Source organism: Thamnophis elegans, unplaced genomic scaffold, assembly GCF_009769535.1.
Source record: "Thamnophis elegans isolate rThaEle1 unplaced genomic scaffold, rThaEle1.pri scaffold_68_arrow_ctg1, whole genome shotgun sequence".
Lineage (NCBI taxonomy): Eukaryota > Metazoa > Chordata > Lepidosauria > Squamata > Colubridae > Thamnophis > Thamnophis elegans.
The window spans coordinates 126320-148112 of NW_022473902.1; positions in this window are offsets into that span (position 1 = coordinate 126320).

The following is a 21793-nucleotide window of genomic DNA, read 5'->3' on the forward strand; positions in this document are numbered from 1 at the left end:
ATTTTTCCAGGAGTGTGAAGATCTGTCCGTGAATCTCAGAGACTCTGTGCCCACTCTTTCCTCGCACAGCACTTCCTTTGGAAAATATTTACATGGCAGCTTTCCAAGATAGATAAGGTCTGTGGTCATAAATATTCCTTTGAAAGACTGTTTGCCAGGCCTTTGCTGAATGTGAATGAGAGGAATTCACATTTGTTTCATAAAAAGGGGTTTTGTCGGGACCAGGACTCTGCCTTGTGCTTTTTGGGGAAGTCTAGCTCAGAGAGCCGAGGTGGCACAGTGGTTAAATGCAGCACTGCAGGCTACTTCAGCTGACTGCAGTTCTACAGTTCGGCTGTTCAAATCTTACTGGCTCAAGGTTGACTCAGCCTTCCATCCTTCCGAGGTGGGTAAAATGAGGACCCGGATTGTTGGGGGCAATATGCTGACTCTGTAAACTGCTTAAGAGGGCTGAAAGCCCTATGAAGCGGTATATAAGTCTAACTGCTATGGCTATTGCTAGAGCACCAGGTTAATTGAGTTGAGTTAAGTTTGAGTTTATTGGTCTTGTATGCCACCCACTCCCGAAGGACTCCGGGGCTTACAATAAAAAGGGGAAGGGGATAAATAAGACAAAACAACAATTTAAAATACAACAACATTCATAGTTACTGTGGGGCTGGATACTTCAACAGCCCCCCGGCCTGCCGGAGCAGCCAGGACTTAGTGGCTTTGCGGAAGGCCGGGAGGGTAGTAAGGGTCCGGATCTCCATGGGGGGGCTCGTTCCAGAGGGCCGGAGCTGCAACAGAGAATTCTCCCCAGCATCTGCGTGGACTGAATCCTGCTATTGTAGAGATGCTAGAACAACGTGTAAATGATGAGTAACCCGAGGGAAATAGTGAGGCAGAAGGCTGGTGAAGAACAACCTGAAATGGCCATAAAATGCTTCTACCTGCACAAGGTTGCTTGCAACATACTCCTTATGCTCAATGCTTGGAGGAGGACCTGAGAAATGTGAGCAGGAGCCACTGATGGAGTTGCTTTGAACCTTTGCTACATCAGATTCCCATCATTGCTGATCCTGCAACACTAGAAGATGTTGGTTCTGGAAGAGACCAGTTTTACTGGCCCAGACTGGAAAAGGGGAGAAAGGCAGATTGGATAGTGTGTCTACGGAGATTCTCAGTCATCCATGGTTGACCCAAAGCTGCTTTGTCAAGAGGCAACTGGACTGCCTTGTTCTCTCTGAAGACGTTTCGCTTCTCATCCAAGAAGCTTCTTCAGCTCTGATTGGATGGTGAGGAATGGAAGGATTTATACTCCTTGCAGGGAGTACCGTATTTTTTGGAGCATAAGACACAACTTTTTCCCTCAAAAAAGAGGCTGAAAATCTGGGTGCGTCTTATACACCTGATACAGCATTTTTTGCCTCCTGAAACCCCCCCCCTTCCCCAAAATGGCCATGCAGAGCCTTTAGAAGGCTTCCAGAGTGCTCCTGGGGGGGTGGGGAGGGCAGAAATGAGTGAAAAACATTTATAGCATTTTTTTATAGCATTTTATTAAGATTTATAGGCCGCCCTTTTCCCTGAGGGGACTCAGGGCGGCTTACAATCACAGGGAAGGGGGTGCAGTATCAAAAGACAAAACAAAATGTGAACAAAAGAAAAATAATAAAACACAACTTTCATTCAACAGTCAACACTCGGGCGGGTAAATTGGGAACCTATCCCCAGGCCTGTTGGGAGAGCCAGGTCTTGAGGGCTGCGCGGAAGGTCTGGATGGTGGTGAGGGTACGGATCTCGACGGGGAGATCGTTCCACAGGGTCGGAGCTGCAACAGAAAAGGCTCTCCTCCGTGTAGTCGCCAGTCGACATTGACTGGCGGATGGGATTCGGAGGAGGCCCACTTTTTCCTCAATTTTGCCCCCCCCCCAAAAGGGCCCATTTTTTTTCCAAAATAAGGGCATGAATAGCCCTTATTTTGGAAAAAAATGGGCCCTTTTTTGTGAAAAATGGGGCGTTTTGGGGAGGTTTGCAGAGTGCAAAACCTTTTTTTAAAAAATTGCCTCTTCAAAACCTTGGTGCGTCTTATACTCCGGTGCGTCTTATACTCTGAAAAATATGGTATATAAAGTCAAAATTGAACAGCCTCTTCTCAACAGAGGGGGAAGGATGCAACATTATTTTCATCACTTGAGACTTTCAGGGTATAGGGTCTCCTACTTGGGCAGGGAGTTGGACCAGATGATCTGCAAGGTCCCTTCCAACTCTGTTAATCTGTTAATCTATCTCCAATCTACAACACAGTCCTTTCAACAGTCCCAAGAAGGCCCCACACCCATTTGCACCACTCAGATGACCCTGAGGAGACAGATAAACCTGCAGGTGGCCTCAATGACTCTCTAAAAGAACGCAAATGACCAGCAGTCTGCAAGGAGTGTAAATCCTTCCATCCCCACCATCCAGTCAGAGCTGAAGAAGCTTCTTGGATGGGAAGCGAAATGTCTTCCAAGAAAAAGTGGATTTAGTATGGTTGTAAGCCGAGGACTAGCTATATGACCCAGATGGCTTCGGAGAAGAAGCTTCTTCTCCCATAACATTGTGCTGCAAACTCGGGCATACAAAACCTTTGCCAGACCAATTCTCGAATACAGTTAATCTGCCTGGAATCGACACTGTATATCGGACATTAATAAGATTGAGCGGGTCCAGTGGTATTTTACGAGAAGAATCCTCCGTTCCTCTGCTCAAATAGAATCCCTTATGCCACCAGCTTAAAATTTTGTTACATCTTCCACCCCCACAGCTTCAACCTTAAACTGTCTCTACCATGGACCTCACCCCATTCCTAAGAGGTCCGTAAGGGGGCGTGCATAAGTATCAGCGTGCCTACCATCCCTGTCCTTCTGTCCCCATTTATTTGTACTCATTTCCTTTGCTCATGTCCATGTTTATACTTATACCTGCTATCTTGTACATGTTCGACAAACTAACTAAATAAATAAAAATAAATGAGAAACATCAGACAGCTCAGTGCTATTCCCTGGGGATGAGCATCTGTGCTCGACAGGGAAGGAAGAATAGGAGCTTCAGTTGACATGCCTGATGTAAACAACAAAGCTAATTACAGGTGGGAGGCAGGTGGGTGGGCCTATCACGCGTGCAATGGCCAAATCGGTTAATAGTGTATAAAGGCAGATATCTCTTTAATGGTTTTTACACTCTGACGATGTTAGCAGTGGCTAACAAGAGCTAAGTGAGCAAGGAGGGAAGGAAGGAGGGAAGGAAGGAGAGAAGGAGAAGAAAGGAGGAAGGAAGGAGGAAATGTAGGAGAGAAGGGGGAAGGAAGGAGGAAATGAAGGGGGAAAGGAAGGAGAGAAGGAAAAAGAAAGGAGGGAAGGAAGGAAAGAAGGAGGGAAGGAAGGAGGGAAGGAGAGAAGGAGGGAAGGGGAAGGAGGGAGGGAGGAAGGAGGGAAAGAAGGGAGTAGGAGAGAAGAAACGAGGGAAGGAAAGAGTGAGGGAGGGAAGAAGAAGTAGGACCATTGTAAGATAAGATGGATCTATGGGATGTTAAGAAAGCAATCTTCAAGTATATTGTCAACTGTAGGGAAAAATTGTTACAAGTACATATTATTAACAGTTATGGGATCATATAATTGTGAATGTATATATGAAATTGATAAAATAATTTAAAAAAAAAAGCTAAGTGAGCAGTATATTTCAAAGTTCTGGAGATCGCAATGTCTGTTTCTTCTTTTACAAAAATAAATAAATAGATTGTAAATAAATAAATCAAGGCATTCTCCAACTTTGCCCGATGAAAGGCAGAGCAATCGTTTCACCGGGTTGCCTCACTTCATCACTCGTCGTTGCTGCATGTTTCTGACTGGTTGTGCAGCCAGAGGGCTTGGGATCTGGAGGTGTTAAACATCTGAATATTATTATTTTTTCTTTAATTGGCATTTTACACTACTGATTCAACAGAAGGATTAGCGGGCACCCTTCCAGGATGAGTAAGCGTGGAAGAAGCTGCCTTGGTGCAAGAAATTCCAGATTCTTTTCCCCCACAAAAAGCTTCTGTAACTTTTTCTCATGCTCTTCCCTGACCGAGTCCCTGCTATTATGGAGCGGCCACCCTGGCCACATGCATCTGATGGAGCCTCTTTAGGGCAGGCCCCAGTGATTAAATTTGCCCACAAGCCCATGACACATCTGCCTTAATAAAGGACCTTCTCCCTGCTCATAAACAAATAAGAGCTGCTGTGGGAAACTCGCCTCGCGATTGGAAGGAGAAGACCTCGGAAGATCTTCATAGCTCGGGAGCCATGGAAGATCACGGACCTCCCAAAGGGCAACCACGTGTGGGCTGCAAAGATCCAGAGGATTGCCGGCAAAGGGTCGGCACTTCTTCCACGCCTTGTCCTCTGTCTCAATCTGAAGCACAGTAACTGTCAGGGTTCCAAATAGCATCCCAAAGTAAATCAGAGTCCAAGGCAAAATATGGCTCAAAGTTCCAATTTATTAAGAGAGACCTGTTGGCACATCTGGGAAAACCCGAATCTGAAAGCTTCCGGCTTTCCCCACCCAGGTTAAAGTCATGGTCTTGCCCGCACAAACACAAGTCCATCACATGGTCCAATCTTCTACTGCTATGCTGGCAGTTCCATCCATCCAATTCCGGTCAGGTGCAGAGACAAAGGATGACCTTGGCTTTCTAGAAAGAATGTTGTTATGGCTACATAGCATCTAACTCCTTACAATCCCCCCTCCCATTTTCCCACAGTAGAAAATGCATAGTAGAATAATAGAAAGTGTGGCAGGCCAAAGATCCAAAAGAAAAGATGGCCACAGGCCTGACAATATCAGAGTTGGGGGGGGGTCTTCTAATCAGTGGCAGCTGCAGCCAGTTCGGACAGGTTCAGGCAAACTGATAGTTGCAACATGCGGATGGGCCCACACACCTGCCCACCTTCCCCCGGTGCTATGCTGTCCTATTTAGCCTTGTTTTTGATGCCGCATGCATGCACACAAGGCATGCACACAAGAGAAGCACATACATAGAAGGCTGAGTGGATGCATGGATGGTGCACATGGCTACATTTTTGATGCAGGGTGAACCGGTTATTAATTCATATGCTTCTTAAAAGCCTCCACTGAGGGAGCACCCACAACTTCTAGAGGCAAGCCGTTCCATCGATTCATTATTCTCACTGTCTCTCCTTAATTCTAGGTCGCTTCTCTCCTTGGTTAGTTTCCACCCATTGCTTCTTGTCTGCCTTCAGGTGCTTTGGAGAAGAGGTTGACTCCCTCTTCTGGGGCAGCCCCTGAGATATTGGAAGACTGCTATCATGTCTCCCCTGGTTCTTCTTTCTATTAAACTAGACACCCAGTTCCTGCAATCGTTCTTCATATGTTTAGCCTCCAATCCCCTAATCTCTTTGTTGCTCTTCTCTGCATTATTTTCAGACTCTTCCTGATGTTTGCAAATGTGGCCCTAACTTGCATGGAGAATGAAGTGCCACCTAAGAATCCAAGTTGGCCCTCGCTATCCAGAATGAGGTTGACTTTCCCCAAGAGCTTAAAGGCCCGGCTCTGTCAGCTGACTTGGGGCTCCAAAGAAGGGACTTCACCTTGGGATGGTTGATAGATTAATAACAGATCCCAACTCCCCCCCCCCTGCTCATCCAACTTCCTTCCCCTTCCCATCTTTTAGCTAAGGCTGTGTATCATATTTTATATTTTTGTAGTATTTTATTTATGTGGTTTTATCTTTTTAATATTATAAGCTGCCCAGAGTTGCCCTATGGTAAGACGGGAAGCCAATAAATTTAATAGATAGATGGAGATAGATAGATGATATATGAGATAGATAGACAGAGAGGTAGATAGTCAGGTAGACAGAGAGAGATGAGATGACTGATAATATAGAAATAGATAAAGATAGTTAGATAGACAGATATAGATAGATGATAGTTAGGATATAGAGATTAGATAGTCAGTAGATAGTGGACAGATCGAGAGAGATGATAGATGATAGACAGACAGATGTAGTAGATGATAGAAGATATAGATAGATGATATAAATTAATGTAGCATGTATGTATGTATGCAGGGAGGGAGAGAGAGAGAGAGATGGATGATAGATGGATAGATGGATAGATGAGGGACAAGAATCAAGAGATGATTGATAGATGAAGGATGATAGATAGATAGATAGACGACAGACAGACAGACAGATGTAGATAGATGATAGAAGATATAGAGATGATAGATAAATTATATGTATGTATGTATGTATGTAGGGAGAGAGAGAGAGAGATGGATGATAGATGGATAGATGAGGGACAAGAGTCAAGAGATGATTGATAGATGAAGGATGATAGACAGACAGACAGACAGACAGATGTAGATAGATGATAGAAGATATAGAGATGATAGATAGATAAATTATATGTATGTATGTATGTATGTATTATGTATGTATGTATTATTAGTATGAGGGAGAAAGAGAGATGGATGATAAATGGATAGATAGAGATGAGAGTCGAGAGATGATTGATAGATGAGGAATGATAGATAGATAGACAGACAGAACAGGTGTAGAGATGAGAGAAGATATAGAGATAATAGATAAATTGTATGTATTGTATATATGTATGTATGCATTTATGTATGTATGGAAGGAGGGAGGGAGGAGATGGATATAGTGGATAATGGATAGAATAGACGAGTCAAGAGATGATTGATAGATGAAGGATGATAGATAGACAGATAAATAGATAGACAGACAGACATATATAGGCAGATGATAATTAGACTATATAGAGATGATAGACAGTAGACAGGTGGTTAATTTGAGAGAGATGATAGATGATAGACAGACAGACAGATACAGATAGACGATAGAGTATAAAGAGAAATATAGATAGATAGATAGATCTAGCCATTGAACCATGGCCCATAGTATAACATAGTATCACATAGTTAAAAACAAATTCTCTAAGCAGGGTTGGACAGAAAGTTTTCTGCCGAACTACCAGCAGTCCTCAACTTACAGCATTCGTTTAGTGACAATTCAAAGTTGTCAACGGCACTGAAAAAAGTGACCGATGACCATTTTTCAAGCTTACAACCGTTGTCACATCCTTATGGTCTCACGATCAAAATTCAGCCTCTTGGCCACCGTTCCTATCGCATTTTGACACTTGCGATGTCCCGGGGTTGCATGACCTCCTTTTCTGCGGCTTTCTGATAGGCAAAGTCCATGGGGAAGCCAGATTCACTTAGCAACCATTTTACTAACTTACCAACTGCAGCGATTCACTTAACAACGGTGGCAAGAAAGGCCGTAACGTGGGTTAAAACTCGCTTCACCCCGTCTCACTTATCAACAGAAATTTTGGGCTGAATGGTGGTCGAGGAGTACGTATACAAGCAATCTGACAGGAGTGAAAGGCAGGTGTGTGTGTTTTGTGTGTGTGTGTGTGTGTGTGTGTGAATTTGTGTTTGCTTTTCCACATCTTGTCTAATTTTATGAGCTTCTATCCCAGGAAGTTTTTATTGGCAAAGCCAGCAGTTAAAACTCTTGGGTTGGGCCTGGGAAGATAAAATTCAAGTCCTCACATGACAGAGAAATTCCTTGCCCCATATCGTTGTTGTGTTCACATGGTGTAACGTGCTTAACCTGTTTCCTTCCACTGACCCCTTTTGCTGGTTTACACTGTACGGAAAAGAAACCAACCAGGTTTCAGCCAGGGGTGGAAAAAACCCAGCAACAACTAACCCAAGTTTAAAAGCAACTCAACTTCTTATGTTGTGCAAATGCCAACTTCCTAGATTTGAAGTTCAAAGACTTTAACGCTTGCTAGAACATGGCAGAATGTATGAGGACTTTAGGTGGCTCCAGATCGGATTTCCCAAAAATGGGTACAACAAGCATCAGATACCTTAACAAGGCAGCGTGCTCACACTGGACAATTAAGGCTACCATCTTGACACTATAAACTTCCTACTGTGAATGCGCCCCTTGGTTAATTTTAATTTTACATTGGTCTGCAAATGGCTGAATTCACTTTAGGTACAAACTACTTGTAGTTTTCCAATGTCCCCCTTGGTCTCCTTCCAAAACTTGCCATCCAATGTAACGTTGAATGGTGAGGAGGAAAATCCCAGCGCAGGAGTAATGGCGTTCCATGGATTGAATTAATTCATTTTAATTAAACTTCATAAAGTCAAATGTTTACCCCGACTCATCTCCGCTTTCGCCCCGAGCCACGATCTATGCAAAACGTAGCCATCACCTCAATGTATAATTTACCCTTGGATAGCTTTCGCTTAGATAGACATTACATTATATAAAAGTTGCTTGAAAGTCAACATTATGAAAGCTAAGATCATGGCATCCAGCCTTATCAATTCCTGGCCAATAGATGGGGAAGAAATGGAGTAGTGACAGATTTTATTTTCCTGGCTCCAAGATCACCACAGATTGGGACTGCAGCCAAGAAATTAAAAGACGTTTGCTCCTGGGGAGAAAAGCTATGGCAAATCTAGACAGCATCCTAAGAAGCAGAGATAGCACCCTGCCAACAAACGTGCATATAGTCAAGGCTATGGTTTTTTCCAGTTGCAATGGATGGCTGTGAAGGTTGGACCATAAGGAAGGCTGAGTGCCAAAGAATAGAGGCCTTTGAACTCTGGTGCTGGAGAAGACTCCTACGAGTCCCTTGGACTGGTGAGTCCTAGAAGAGATCAACCCCGAACTGCTCTTAGAAGGGCCTAAATCCTGAAGAGGAAACTCAAATCCTTTGGCCACCTAATGAGAAGGAAGGACTCCCTGGAGAAGAGCCTCATGCTGGGAAAGATGGAGGGCAAAAGAAGAAGGGGACGACAGAGAATGAGGGGGCTGGATGGAGTCACTGAAGCAATCGGCATGAGCTTGAATGGACTCCAGAGGATGGTAGAGGACAGGAAGGCCTGGAGGAACGTTGTCCATGGAGTTGCAATGGGTCGAACACGACTTCGCAACTAACAACAACAACAATATCTTTCTCTCTTTCTATCTCTCGTTTGTCTCTCTCTTTTCTTTCTCTCTCTCTTTCTTTACCTCCTCTCTTTCTCTCTTTCTCTTTTTTCCTCTCTCTCTTTCTCTCTGTCTCACTTTTTATCTTCTCTCTCTTTTTCTTCTCTTTCCCTGTCTCTTCTTTCCTTCTCTCTCTTTTTCTCTCTTCTCTCTCTCACACTTTCTTTCCCTTCTTCTCTCTCACACACTCTTTTTATCTTCTCCCTCTCTTTCTCTTCTATTTCTCTCTTCCCATCTCTTCTTTCAACTACTTTGAAACTCAAAAACTTTGGCCACCTAATGAGAAGGAAGGACTCCCTGGAGAAGAGCCTCATGCTGGAAAGATGGAGGGCAAAAGAAGAAGGGGATGACAGAGGATGAGGTGGCTGGATGGAGTCACCGAAGCAGTCGGCGTGAGCTTAAATTGGCTCCAGAGGATGGTAAAGGACAGGAAGGCCTGGAGGAACGTTGTCCATGGGGTCGCGATGGGTCCGACATGACCCAGTAGCTAACAACGACAAGGCATTACTAACCCGATGCTTTTAGGGCGCTGGGAATATCTCCATGGCCTTGCTTCCAGGCCCCTCCAGGAATTCTGTGTAGCAGAGGGTCACACACCCCTTCTGCATCTGTGAGAGCAATGATATGTGTTACTGCTAGAGGGTAACATGGAGGTCTTGAATTGGCTAATGTGGGAAGAGAGCCGGGAGCTGGAGATTAAAGGCTTTTAAACACATTTTATAATGTTATTATACTGGCAACGGAGAGATGAAATAAAAACATAGTTTGGCCTCTGTCATTGATCAGCAGAGAGGTTCCACCTCGGTTTAGAAAGGAAGGACTTTTTAAATAGTTGGATGTTGAAGTTTAATTAGCCGTTGGTTTTTCTTATTAACTCGGTTTTTATATAGTAGATAGTTGTCAGGGTATGTGGGTTGGGTACACAGTGTTGTAAAAATTACAAATTGTGTGCCTGCCTTACAAGGGGGGCAGGAGTTATTATCTTGGAAATATATTTATCGGTATTCAGCCTGATACTTTCTTTTTATGCAATTTTTTTGATGTCATCCTATTTAACTTAGTTTTCTTTCCTTGTTTTGGGTTTTCTTTGGGGTTCCTATTTTAATGTTTTGAATTTAAAAAAAGAAAAAGGAAGACCATTTCACAATTTGAAGCTTGGGGAATTCCTCGGTGACTGACATTCTCAACATACATCCAAGCATTGGAGAGAGGGCGAGAAAAGGACACAATAGTTCCAACATGCTAATTTGTCTGCCGCCTGTTCAATGGACTTATTGTTATGGATAAACACCGGCAGAATGTGTAAACCTAGAAGAAGGAAGTGCCAGGCATTGAAATGACAGCCATTAAGTTTTAAGGAAGACAAGATGGGCAAGTTTTTACGCGTGAAAAGGGTTTACTCTCCCACTCTGCTTTCTTTATATTTATTTATTTTATTTATGTATTTATTTCCTCAAGCGTGTATAAGGTAATAGATGTAAGTACATACAAGATTATGAATGTATGAAATGGATAGGTATGAATCAGTGACTTTTTTAGACTTGTGGACTTCAACTCCCAGAATTCCACAGCCAGGCATGCTCAGTTCCAATTTAAAGCGACAGCATTTGTTTTTCCTCCTTTGCTGAATAAGTTTCCTTCTTCTTTTCTTTTTCTTCTCCCTTCCCCTCCTTCCTCCCTCTCTCCCTCCCTCCCCCTCTCTCAAACACACACACACACACACACACAAAGTTGCACCAGGAGGATGACGTTTGAATTCCTCCCCCTCCCTCCGACCCACACATACCTTTTCCAGCTGTTTCAGAGAGGATTTCAGCTCTGCTCTTGCCTGCCATCATGAAAAGGAAAGAAAATGTAAAAGGAAAAAGGCAAGAGCTGAGGTCAGGCTGAGCTAGTTGCTGCCAGAGTCACCGTATGGATGCCTCTGCTTAACTGTTTAAAAAAGCCTCTAAAAAGCACCCTCTACAGGAGGCAGCAGGAGAACAACGTGCCTCATCTACGTCAGGAATTTTTAGGCTTTTAACCCTTGCTTAACTCTGCTCGAGTGATCATAAAAAGTCAGGCTAGATGAGGCACGTCGTTCTCTCACCGCCTCCTCCTGTAGAGGGCGCTTTTTAGAAGTTTTTAAACAGTTAAGCATAGTCATCTGTTGTGACTCAGCAGACGTCTTCTGTGAGTCTTTTCAGGATGCAAGATTAATTATGCAGCTGGGGCTCGTTAGGGATATTCCTGGGATAAAAGGACGGATGGTGCCACGCCCTAGTTGCAGGAGTCAACGTTCCTTGGTTCGTTCAACATTGATTGATCATCAGTCGTTTATGTAAGATACACTTGGAAAAGTGCTTTGTTTTCTGTAACCCTGATTCAAGAAGATACACTTGGAGAAGTGCTTTGATTTCTGTAACCCTGATTCGTAGAGACTTTGGAAGAAGTGCTTTGCTTTCGTTTTGTTCAACCTGTGTTGCCGTAAGAGAGATTTGTTTTGTATTCTGTTATCTGGTCAGAGACTGTATTTATGTTATTTTCAGGCTCGAAGCCAGTCTGAGCCGAGAACTGATAAAGAAAGTTCCTTTTAAGTTTGTTTGCCTGCCGTTGTTAACGAGCAGAGAAGTGAGGACAGAACAGTCATCCACAGTGACTCTGGCAGCAACTAGCTCAGCCTGACCTCAGCTCTTGCCTTTTTCTGTTTACATTTTTTTTTCTTTTCATGATGACAGTGGTGAGACTCTGCCTCCCCTGACTGCATGTCCCTGGTATGAATGGGGTTGTTAGGACATGGATGGTAGGAATGCTGGTGCGCTTCTGCACACCCCCTTTAAGGACCTCTTAGGAATGGGGTCAGGTTGACAGTAGGCAGTCTAAGGCTAAAGTTTTGGGGGCTTGGGGAAAGCAACCACAGAGTCAGGTAGTGCATTCCAGGCACTGACCATTCTGTTGCTGAAGTCATATTTTCTGCAATGAAGTTTAGAGCGGTTTACCTTAAGTTTGCATCTATTGTGTGCTCATCTGTTGTTGTGCTTGAAGCTGAAGTATTCATTGACAGGTAGGACATTGTAGCAGATAATTTTATGTACTACACTTAGGTCAGATCCAAGGTGGCGTAGTTCTAGGTTGTCCAAGCCCAAAATTTAGAGCCTGGAGGCATAAGGGATTCTGTTGTGAGCAGAGGAGCGGAGGACTCTTCTCGTGAACTATCTCTGGACTCGCTCATTTGTATTAATGTCCGATATGCAGAGTGGGTTCCAGACAGATGAGCTGTATTCGCGAATTGGTCTAGCAAAGGTTTTGTATGCTCTGGTTAGCAGTACAATATTACCAGAGAAGAAGCTACGCAAGATTAGGTTAACAACTCTTTGGCAATGTTATTACAGTGGGCTCTCGTTATGATTAATTGGGAAGGAATTCAAGGAGGAGTCTTTCCTATCCCCTCTTCACTTTCTCACGGTGTCAAGAAATCAACCAGAATAGAGCTGGAAGGGACCTTGGAGGTCTTCTAGTCCAGCCCTCTGCTCAAGCAGGGAACCATTCCAGAAAAGTTGCTGTCCTGTCTCATCTTAAAAACCTCCAGTGATGAAGCACCCACAACTCCTGAAGACCAGCTGTTCCACTGGATGATTGTTCTCCCTGTTAGGAAGCTCCTCCTTAAATCCAGGTTACGTCTCTCCTTGATAACTTTCCATCCGTTGCTTCTTGTACTGCCATCAAGTGCTTTGGAAAATAAGTTGACTTCCTTCTTCTTTTTGGCAGCCAACTACGTCTTCATCTATGTTAGCTGGAAGTGAAGCAGGCTCTCCCTTGGGTTAAGACCAAGAGTTATCCTAAACAGTGAAGATTGATAACTATTCAGAGAGCCAATTTGGTGTAGCGGTTAAGATACCAGACTAGAAACCAGGAGACCTTGAGTTCTAGTCCTGCTTTAGTCATGAGAAGCTGGCTGGATGACTTTGGGCCAATTACCAGGAGATGAGGAGTCTTAGTGTTGCCTTAGCCGCCAACTTTGGGCTAATCACCAGGAGAAGGTGAATTCTAGTGCTGCTTTAGGCCTGAAATCAGGCTGACTAACTTTGAACCAACTACGAGGGGATGGTGAATTCTAGTCCTACCTGAGGCATGAAAGCCATCTGCCTGTGAGCCAGTTGTTCTCTCTCACAATCACACAAGGTTGTTATTGAAGGGAAAATAGGGGGAAGAAGGTGTGTTGGATATGTTCTTGCCTTGAGTTATATATATATGCAGGGTACAAATAAATAAATACTGTATATTCCCGGTTTTGGCAGAGAGGATGTTCAGACACTGATGTCAGGCCTGCATTTATATTCCTTTTAGAATTTTGGCCTGCCACACTTTCTCTTATTTCATTATGCTGTTTCTTTAAGTATAGTCAATGGGAGGGGGGATTAGAAGGAGTAGGATTTTGGAATGTATTGTTTTTCATTCTTTGCTAGAAGCCAAGGTCATCCTTTGCCTCCGCACCAGTACACCTGACCGGAAGAAGCTGGGTGTGGATGCCAGCGTGGAAGAAGGAGATTGGACCATGTGATGGATTGTGGGTGTGGGGACAAGATCATGAACTTTTAACTGGGTGGGATTCTGATGTAACTTCCAGAGTTGGGATCCCACAGCTATGTGCCAACATGCCTGCTTTATTAAATTGGAACTTTGAGCATAGTTTTGCCTTTGATTCTGATTTGATTCTACGTATTTGAAACGCTGACAACTGATCTGAAAATGTGAGGTAATATTTCCCTCCCTCACTTTAGGAACAATGGAGGAATTGTGTGTTTCTTGTCCTCAAAACGTATAACAGTTGAGTCGGATGGCTTCTTGCTACCATGTTCCCCCGAAAATACGACAGGGTCTTATTTATTTTGACGTCCAAAATAAGTGTTTGGCCTTATTTTCAGGGAGGTCTTACTATTTTTGAGGTGCAGGAGGCAGCAAGCGTGGTTACCTCACAGCTGGTGCTGTGGTGCAATATTTTTTGGGGGAGGGCTTATTTTAAGCGCATGCGCTCAAAAGCCGGCTTGGGCTTATTATCCAGGGAGGTCTTATTTTTGAGGAAACGGGATAGTCTCCAAGTCTTTTTCTTTCTCTCTGGAAGTATTTTCTCTGCTGCAACTGTCTTTTTGGGGTGGAGGAGAGGGGGAAAAAAGAGATCATTTATTAATTTTTCCTCCCTTGGGCAGTGAAGCACAAAAAAAATCAGCCGGCATTGGGTAGAAATACATCTTGTTCGAGCTTAGAAGCCAGGAAATATTCTAGAAAGGAAGGTATCATTAGCATTTTCATTAAAAGCTGGAGTATGATTTAGCCATACCTCCGGCTTCTTGGCTTCTAAAGCGCTAACTTTATTCAGAGCTTTCCAACAGGATTTAATTGATTTAGCTTTATTAACGGGTCTTTTATTACTCCTACACTTTGCTGTTCCACAGTTCCAAAATACAACTTGCTTACAACCGCTCGGAAACCGAGATCGTTCTTCTTGATTTGGTACCAAAGCATCATTAAAAATCAGTAAAACCTTCCTTTAAAAGACCTGGAATCAAATAAAAGGAGAACGCAAAATTTATGACCCAAGAGAAAATGAAGATTTATCCCAGGGATGATTTTTGATTCCGATTATTCTGTTCCCGGGATTTGCCTTTTGGCTACTCAACGGAATAGCAGCGTGTTGATTTCAGGGGTTAAAATTTGGGATGAAGGTTTTGTCTCAAAATGCCTGCAGGAAGGAATAACCTGCGTAATTCTTCCTTAAAAAAAATAAAGAGTTGGCCCCAGCAATTTGCAACCATTTTCATGGCCCTGCAGTAAAGCAGATATTCATCAAGACTTTCAGAATTTAATTATATTCCAACATTTTTCCAGGTAGTCCTCAACATACAATAGTTCCTTTAGTGCCCATTCGAAGTCATGACGGAGCGGGACAAAATTTCATATGACCATTTTTTCACACTTATGGCCACTGCAGCATTCCCATGGTCACCTGATCAAAATTCAGATGCTGGCAACTGGCTCATATTTATAACGGTAGTAGTGTCCCGGAGTCCCCTTTTGCGACCTTCTGACAAGCAAAGTCAATGGGAAAAACAGATTCACTTAAGAACTGTGGTAATTAGGAATGGGAAGAATGGATGTTGAATTGGATTTTCATGTTTTGTTTTGTAAAATGCTTAATAAAAATTACACACACACACACACACACACATGTTGTATTTGTGCTGATAAATAAATAAAGGGAGACTAGTATAGATCTATTTCAAGCTATTTAGCTCTCATCAGCTAGCCATACCCTTACTGGGATTTGAACCTGTGCTGTATTACATATTAAGCAGCTGTGTTAACCACTAAGCCACAAGGTTCTCCTCCTTTATCTATGTATATATAGCACAAACACAACACAAATGTAACAAAGGCAACAGTAAAAATATTGGCGTTCTGTCTGGATGGTCTCTTGTGACAAGCCAATCGACAGACAAAGGAAGCAGTAGGCCTCCTCCCATATTTGGGCACACCAGGGGTTGTGACACTAAATACATAACTATTTCCCTGGCTCAGCTGATAAAGGAGGAGAACCTTGTGGCTTAGTGGTTAACACATCTGCCTAATATGTAATACAGCCCAGGTTCGAATCCCAGTAAGGGTATGGCTAGCTGATGAGAGCTAAATAGCTTGAAATAGATCTATACTATCTCCCTTTATTTATTTATCAGCACAAATACAACACAAATGTAACAAAGGCAACAGTAAAAATATTGGGTTTCTGTCTGGATGGTCTCTTGTGACGAACCGATAGACAGAGAAAGGAAGCAGTAGGCCTCCTCTCATATTTGGACATACCAGGGGTTGTGACACTAAATACATATTATATATATATAATGGTGTTACTCGCTTAATAACTGCAATGATCCACTGAACAACTGCAGCAGGAAAGGTCATAAAATGGGACAAAATTCTATTAACCACTGTCTCGCTTAAGCGAGGGAGAGGCAGGGCTCAAGGACTGTCTCTACTTCTCTCTGTATTCTGAAGCATCTATTGTAGAAGAAGGAAGAATTGCCTACTATTCAAGAATGGATGTTAAAAGTAACAAACTTAGCAGAGATGGCTAAAATATCAGCGTACCTCAAGGACCATTCAGATGAGAAATACAAGTTGGAATGGAGAAGATGGATCGATTATATTCAAAACAAATATGGGACTAAGAAATTTCAGTTAGCTTATGAATGAATGAACAAGGAACATTATAATTTATCTAAAGTTAGCTTTATAAAAGGGGAGTTAAACTACAAGCGAAGGGACGATGCTAAAGTTAGTTAGTTTATTTTAGTGTATGATTGTTAAATATTTATACCCTGTATTTGCTCTGGGAGGTTGGGGGGGGGAGGGTGTGAGGGGCTGTGGGATTGGGGGGGGGAGGGAGGGAAGGGGAAAGGTATATAATTGTAAAACTTTTAAAAACTTTTTAATAAAAAAAAGAATCTATTGTAAGACGCGAGTCAGGGTTCAAAATTTTCTCTTGCACTGTTGTGATGCACGTTGTTAGTGCAAACTGAGTCATATTTATGATAGTCGCGGTGTCCCAGCCTCGTGAATCTCCAAGTTCCCTTCCAACTCTGCTATTGTATTGTATTGTATTATAGTTCCCTATTATAGCTTCCAACCATCAACTGGGCAACTTTAAGACGTGTGGACTTCCAACTCCCAGAATTCCCCAGCCATCCTGGCTGAGGAATTCTGGGAGTTGAAGTCCACACCTCTTAAGGTTGCCCAATTTGGAGACCCCTGCCCTAGATAGAACAAACTCCATGGTTGTTCGCTCTTTTACTGTCAATTTATTTTTTGTTCCCACGAATCCTCTGGTTGGGAAAGCCTACTCATTTGAAAGGATCTTTCTTTACGAAATCACCCGCATCTCAGAATTATGACTTTTCTTATTTATGAATATTACTGCCAGCCAGCTGATACTTGGCAAGAGAAGGGCAATTAAAAAAAAAACCCAATCATTTTGCCTCCGGTGTTGGGGTGGAAACCTCACTTCGAGAAGTTAACACCTACCATATTTTTTGGAGTATAAGATGCACCTTTCCCCACAAAAAGAGGATGAAAATCTGGGTGCGTCTTATACATTGAATACAGCATTTTTGCCTCCTGAAACTCCACCTCCTTTGCAAATATCGCTGTGCATAGCCTTTAGGAGGCTTCCAGAGTGCTCCCGGGGGCTGGGGAGGGCACAAACGAGGGAAAAACGGGCTGTTTTTGGCTCATTTTTGCCCTTCCCAGCCCCCAGGAGCACTCTACAAGCCTCCTAAAGGCTATGCATGCTCCATTTTCATTTATTTATTTATTTATTTATTTATTTATTTATTTATTTATTTATTATTTGTCTTGTATGCCGCCCACATCCTGGAGGACTCCGGGCGGCTCACAAAAGACAAGGGAAAGGGGGGAACAAGACAAAGACAACATATTAAAAACAAACCAACATTCACAATTTCCGTGGAGGTAGATGCTTCTCAGCTCCCCCCAGCCTGCTGGAACAGCCAGGACTTGGTGCTTTGTGGAAGGCCGGGAGGGTCGTAAGGGTCCGGATCTCCATGGGGAGGTCATTCCAGAGGGCTGGAGCTGCAACAGAGAAGGCTCTCCCCCGGGGAGTCGCCAGCCGACATTGGCTGGCAGATGGAATCTGGAGGAGACCTAACCTGTGCGATCTAATTGGTCTGAGAGAGGTAATCGGCAGGAGGCGGTCTCTCAGGTACAAAAAATGAGGCGTGCAGAGGGTTTAGGAGGTCTGCAGAGTGCAAAACCCTTTTTTTTTTAAAATTACCTCTTCAAAACCTTGGTGCGTCTTATACTCCAAAAATATGGTATATAAAGTCAAAAATTGAACAGCCTCTTCTCAACAGAGGGGGAAGGATGCCACATTATCTTCATCACTTGAGACTTTCAGGGTGTAAGGTCTCCTGTTTGGCCAGGTTTATAGGCTGCTTCCTCTCACTGGTTGCTGAAGGAGAACATGAGTGACCTTGGATCAGGAGGTCGATGGCAGACCACGGAGTCCAGTTAGACATGTTTAGCAAGTCGGGCAAGAAGATAGGTTGGGCGGGTGGGAAACAGACAGATATGAATCAGTTGTCCGTCCTCTCCAGAGTTCAGGACAACTGATTCTCAAAATATCCGAGCCAGAGAGAAAAATAAGTGAATGTTTGAAGGTCATCCAGCAAGTTTCACGGTTAGGTAAGCCCAGCTCTTTTCTTTGAAGATCGAAGAAAACGTTTCTGAGAAATGTGCTTATTTGTCACTGGCCAAGTCTGAAATTAGAGGGAGGGGATGGCTCAGTGGCTAAGACGCTGAGCTTGCCAATCAGAAGGTCAGCAGTTTGGCAGTTCGAATCCCTAGCGCCGTGTAACGGAGTGAGCTCCTATTACTTGTCCCTGCTTCTGCCAACCTAGCAGTTCGAAAGTACAAGTAGGAAAATAGGAACCACCTTTGGTGGGAAGGGAACCGCGTTCCGTGTGCCTTCGGCGTTGAGTCATGCCGGCCACATGATCACGGAGATGTCTTTGGACAGCGCTGGCTCTAAGGCTTTGAAACGGAGATGAGCACCGCCCCCTAGAGTCGGGAACAATTAGCACGTATTTGCAAGGGGAACCTTTACCTTTACCATTAAGTCTGAAATGGAATTAAAAATGAATTCATGAAACCTTCTGGATTACCAGTAGACCTCGATTTACGACGGTTAGCTTAGTGACCATTCTGATTTACAACAGACCTGAAAAGCGGGATTTAGGACCATTTCTCACACTTATGACCATGACTGCATCCCCCGCGGTCACATGATTGAAATTCAGAGGCTTGGCAACTGACTCGTATTTATGACAGTTGCAGCATGATCACCTTTCGCGACCTTCTGATAAGCAAAGTCCAGGGAGGAGCCAGATTTACTTAACGACTGTGTTACTAACTGAACCGCTGCAGAAATTCACTTAACAACCATGGCAAGAAAGGTTGTAAAAGGGGGCAAACTCACTTAACAACCGTGTTGTTTAGAAAAAAGAAATTGGGAGGTTAATTGTGGTCGTAAATTGAGGAGTACCTGTATCACGTATCAGGCCTGGAAGCCATCTTTTGATTTGGGGCTTCAGCCGAGGTGGCGCAGTGGTTAAATGCAGTTGACTGCAGTTCAGCAGTTCGGCTGTTCAAATCCCACTAGGCTCAGGGTTGACTCAGCCTTCCATCCTTCCGAGGTGGGTAAAATGAGGACCCGGATTGTTGTTGGGGGCAATATGCTGACTCTGTAAACCGCTTAGAGAGGGCTGAAAGCCCTATGAAGCGGTATATAAGTCTAACTATTGCTATTGCTATTGCTTACCACCTTTAATGCTGTGGGAAACCAGGAGGGGGGATTATATGGCGCGTGGAAGATATAGAGACTAAATATCATTCCTTTCTCAGAGAGTCAAGGACATCTTGCCCTGCACTGGAGTGGTGTGACTGGGAGGCATCTCCAGTTTTGGTTGGTGCCTGATTGAGCCATGTGACAGACATGTGGGTGCTGGGCAGGGACTTGAACTTTTCTTTTCGGTGGGGAAAACCTGGAAGCTTTCGGATTTGGGTTCTCCCAGATGTGCCAATATGACATCTCTAATAAAATGGAACTTTGAGGAACCTCGAGCCTTGGAGTCTTCTTTCATTGGGGGTGTCTCTTGAAACCCTGACATCCCGCTTTTTCCCCCTAGAAGAAAGTGTCACCTCTTTTTCATAGAGTAAAATTAAAACACGCCATTATCATTAGGGGACTGGAGACTAAAACATATGAAGAACGGTTGCAGGAACTGGGTATGTCTAGTTTAATGAAAAGAAGGACTAGGGGAGACATGATAGCAGTGTTCCAATATCTCAGGGGTTGCCACAAAGAAGAGGGAGCCAAACTATTCTCCAAGGCACCTCAAGGCAGGACAAGAAGCAATGGGTGGAAACTAATCAAGGAGAGAAGCAACTTAGAACTGAGGAGAAATTTTCTGACAGTGAGAACAATTAATCAGTGGAACAGAAGTTTGATTTGATTTGATTGATTTGATTTTATTATATTTATATGCTGCCCTTTGCCCCTGAAGGGGATTCAGGGCGGCTCACAATTCAAATCAGGGAAAGGGGGTACAGACAAAAAATAAAAGACGAAACATAACAATACATAATTTAAAAACACACAACAGTCATACCATTCGAGACGGGGGCAACAGCTCTTTAGCCCCAGGCCTGTCGGAACAGCCAGGTTTTAACGGCTTTGCGGAAGGCCTGGAGGGTGGTGAGGGTTCGAATCTCCATGGGGAGTTCGTTCCAGAGGGTCGGAGCAGCCACAGAGAAGGCTCTCCTCCGGGTAGTCGCCAGTCGGCACTGGCCGGTGGATGGAATTCAGAGAAGTTGCCTCCAGAAGTTGTGAATGCCCCAACACTGGAAGTGTTTAAGAAGATGTTGGATAGCCATTTGTCTGGAACGCTATAGGGTTTCCTGCCTAGGCAGAGGGTTGGATTAGAAGACCTCCAAGGTCCCTTCCAACTCTGCTATTGTATTGTATCATAAGTCAGGCTGTGTCTGGACATCCCAGGAAGCAGGAGGCTAGCTTTTAAAGCCAAATATATAATGCATTCCTGTTGGTTTAATTTTGATGGCGTTCACACATCACACAACGCAATGGAACACTTTTTAGTTTGCATATATATCCAGTGCTAAGGTGGAGTCTCATAAAACTTAGTTGACTTCCTTTTATGGTTTAGTGTGTTGTGCAAACTCCACTCCTTTGAATGCTTTATGGTTTAGCCCAACATGCAACCTGAGAAAATGATATTTTAGTAACCAGGTGACGTGTGTTGTGATTTGAGCCCCAAATGTGGATTTGCTAGGAAACTGGACGAGAAAAATGAAGGCGCTCACAACCCAGCCAGTTCTTTCTCCCTGCACGACTTTTCCACCCCGTCAATCTTTTCCAATTCACATATCACCCCAATTGAACAACTGTTATCAAGAAAGGACTTTCAATGTGTGAGAAAGAATGCCAATCTTGCCCCCTTATCAAGCTGTGCAGATGTGGGAGGAACCAGACCAAGTCACTGAGAGGAGAATTTGATTTGCACCAGAATTAAAATCAAATCAATGTTTAGAGTATTTGTCAGCTGATTTAACACTGGCTAAGCCTCCAGAAATTAGGAACATTTTTGGCTGGAATAAGTGCCCACATTAGGCACTTATTCCTTCAAAGCTTCCCGCAGAATCTGGAGATAACATTATGGAGAAAAAAGAAAGATCACCAGTCACTGGACAAGGAGTTCTTGTTACATATTCTTAAGATTTCAGTTCCAATTTGATCTCTCCTCTCCTCCTCTCCTCTCCTCCCATTCCCTTTCCTTTCCTTTCCTTCCCTTCCCTCCTCTCCTCTTCACCTACCCTTCTCCTCCTCTCCTCTCCTCCCATTCCCTTCCCTTCTTTCCTCTTCACCTACCCTTCTCCTCCTCTCCACTCCTCTCTCTCCTCTCATCTCATTCCCTTCCCTCCTCTCCTCTACACCTACCATTCTCCTTCTCTCCTCTTCGCTTACTCTTCTCCTCCTCCCTCCCTTCCCCTCCCCCTCCTCTCCTCTTCACCTACCTTTCTCCTCCTCCCCTTATTCTATTCTATTCTATTCTATTCCACTCCACTCCACTCCAGTCTACACTCTACTCTACTCTACTCTACTCT